This window comes from Spinacia oleracea, chromosome 3 (assembly GCF_020520425.1).
Source record: "Spinacia oleracea cultivar Varoflay chromosome 3, BTI_SOV_V1, whole genome shotgun sequence".
NCBI lineage: Eukaryota > Viridiplantae > Streptophyta > Magnoliopsida > Caryophyllales > Amaranthaceae > Spinacia > Spinacia oleracea.
This window is the reverse complement of record NC_079489.1, coordinates 81,142,852-81,146,359: the sequence shown is the minus strand read 5'-3', so window position 1 is coordinate 81,146,359 and position 3,508 is coordinate 81,142,852.

The window sequence follows — 3,508 nt, the reverse complement described above, 5'->3', positions numbered from 1 at the left end:
TATTTCTAAGTCAATGAACGAATGCACGCTAATAGATGTCCAAAGGTCGAGTGAAAGATTGACATAAAAAGCGTAGAGAACTAAGAATTTTACACTCCTCTATCCCCCCACAACCATTCTTACCGTGTGCCCTCTCTAGATTCAAATTCACCCTCAAATATAGCTTCTCATGACACCACGAAGTTGCCGGAAAAGAATAGAATTTCAAGAGAGAAAAGAACGTTACACGACAATCTTGGCATGACTATCTTGCTCCATAGGCTTGACTTATTCCTCCTTCCACCGACAATGACTCAATTCTGTAAGGTCAAAAGGGCTTTTAGAGTGTAATGTTAGGCTAGGGTGAAGGGTGTGGAAAATTTTGGGATTTGGAGCTAGAACTTTAAGTGAAGCATCAAAATGAACTTAACTCAAGAAAATAGGACCAAAACCAAACTATACCACTTATTTGGGCCTCCCCCAAGATTATTCAACAAGCAAAATCAAACTAAACATCTTTTTGCACTTTTCTTTGTTTCCTTTTTCTCTTTTTTATTTGTTTCAAGTGAAACTTTTCTATTTGCCTTGTTTTTCTCTATTTTTGGAATTTTATCTATTTTTTGCTTTGCTTTTTATTCAAAATATACAAAGAACTTTCCAAACTTTCTATTTGAATAAAATCCCATCATTAAATTTGCACATCTAATCACAACATGGAGCACAATAACACTAAGCTTCACTATCACTTCTAAGGTGTAAAACAAAACAAAGGCTATCGGCTTGTAATGAGCTAGTAAGAAATGAAGGGATAAGGCTCAAATGGCTAGCAAGGGGGCAAATGCAAAAAAAATACAAGAAAAATAAGAAAAATAATGCCCTAAAACTACAAAAAGAAAATAGTCACCGAAAGAAATGTCTTTATCTTCCCCTAGAGTAGTTCGGTCGCGGTCTCGGGAAGGAAATAGTCAAGTTCTAGATATGAGAAAGTCAATGCCAAGGATCCAAGACACTCAATGCAATGTGCGTTTGAGAATCGGGCTAGAAGATTGAATAACCTCACGCAAGGGTAGCAAATACCATCCTCTCCGGTTTCAAATCACTAGAGAGAGACACCATCTTACCACAAGCCTAAGGTTTAAGATTCATGTTCTCCAAAGTTCTACCAACTACCTTTGCATGAAAATCCTATATTCGACCCTAGACATCCAAGACCGTGCACACCTCTACCACCTAGGAACAAATGCATTCAAATTTACAAGTTCCAATTTTATTATGTCCGAATCAAGAACAAAACCTAAAAAGCTAGAAAAAACTTGCCTTGATTAAAAACAAAAAGAAAAATATTTTTGGATTTTTTGATGAATTTTCAAAGAACGAAAAAGAAAGAAAAACAAATGAAAAGCAAAACAAACGAAAAGAAAAAAAAAGAAAAGAAAAAGAGAAGAAAAGAAAAGGAAAACAAAATAAAAGAAAGCAAAAAGAAATAAGAAATAAAGAAAACATTAACGAAAATCAAAGAACATAAAGAAAATCAATGAAAATCAATCAAGAAATATTCACAAAATCACGCATTCATTCATGTGGAGTTCATCATAGCAATCAAACAATCAAGTTTTATCCCCCCTAGCTCGAATTAGGCCGTGTCCTCAAGGAATAAAATAAAACAAGGGGAGGCACAACTAACCATCCAACCAATGCCCCAATCATGAAATATGCCCAATCCCACAAAGATGCAAAGAGCTAGAAAGATATTACCGGAAGTATCATAGGAGCAAGTCCAGCGAAGAACCGAAAGAGCAACCAAAGTCACCATAAGAATTACCGGGCACGGAAAAGGTGGACTAAATGATCTCCACGTGAGACAAACATACTCAAAATAGGAAACAATGTTAGTATACAAGGCCACCTTGGCCAAAATAATGTCAAGGGCATCTAAGAAACCATCAAGTAAATACAATCCCACACAATGTGGGCAAGAAGTGATCAACCAAAAGATATGGTGCGTCAACTAACATTCCCCCCCCCCCCCAAGCTAGGCAAAACATAAGCATTTAAAACAAGCCTAGCTCCCATTTAGCTCACCTCTCCCCCGAGCTAATATAGAGCATACCATCACAACAAAATAATGGGGGAGAGGTAGAATGGCACCTAAGTGCCACTCGCGCCAATGCCTTTCTCTTTCCGAGCATGCTCTCTCCACTCCTCATCCTTCTGGCGCCGGTAGGCAATTGCCTCCTCGTCGGTGAAAGGGGTGGAGTTGAAGGTGGAGTCCACATCGGGACCCGAGGAAACGATATAAGGGGGCCATTCATAATTGGGCTCAAGGGGGTAGATTCCTTGGGTAGGCTCTCCTCTCGTGCCATCCCAACCTTTGGTGTAATCCTTTGGGCACCCACCGGTGTAGCCAACCAGCCAATCCCCGGGCCGAACATCCGGCGCCACCGTGGGGTACATAGGATCATCACAATAATCACCCCCCCCATTTGGGTATAATCATAAGGAGGGAACGTGGGGGGAGTGACACCCGGTTGGGACAGTCCGGTCCAATACGAATTAGTGGGAATATGATCCTCATTCCAACTAGGGACGGGCCCCTGTTGTGGTGGATGATATGGATAATTACCATAAGGGTCAAAATCCCCCTTATCCACGTGGTAATCATAAACCCGCCTATCGTAATAGGAGGAATCAAAAGAATCATAAGTAGCCACCTCACAGCTACTTTGAGAGGCAAGAGAAGCTATTGAACTAGCTTCCTTGGCTTGCCCACTCAAGATAGCCGAGAGATTGGCTTGCAAGCCATAAAAATCAAATAGAGGAGAAGAAGAAGACATACCACCCTCTTGAAGGGGATTAGGGACCTGAATAGGATCAACGAGGAGTGAATGGCGGGCTTTCTGCTTAAGAGCTGACTTATCATGAACGGAATCCGGGAAGGGGACCTTTGACATGAGCCAAGCATTTTCATTGGAGGGGGTCACCTTGGTGATGGTGGGATTTGGGAGAAGGCACCACTCCTCCTCACTAGGACCAACACACTATATGAATTTATCTGTCTCGCCGGTCTGGTGCAATCACTTGTACCCTTTTAGCTCGCCCACGGAGAGACTAGAATCCCCCAAGGGAGGTAACCCCAACAACTTTTGCTCATAATTCTTGTTGATCCCTTCTACGATCAAGGTGAGAATCCCTCCAAGGAGGATGTCACCACTAAGAGGTCGGTCGTTCGTTGTTTCTATGATTCGGTTCATAAGCAAGGCTCCAAAGTTAAGATAGCCTTTCCGACCCCCATGATGGGCCAACCATAAGGCCCCCCAAACTCCATACTCGAGAGAGCCCCCGCACTAGCTTTTGAGAAAGCACAAAATACAAGGAGGCGGAAGACATATCTCATAGCCGGGTGGATGTAGGAGGAGGCCTTGGAAGAGTTTGTAGCAAATACCGGCGCACCCGTCAAAGAATTTCACCACCTTTGCTCACTAGAATCCGGACAAGAAGCATAGAGCTCCGAATGGTGAGCATAGACCTT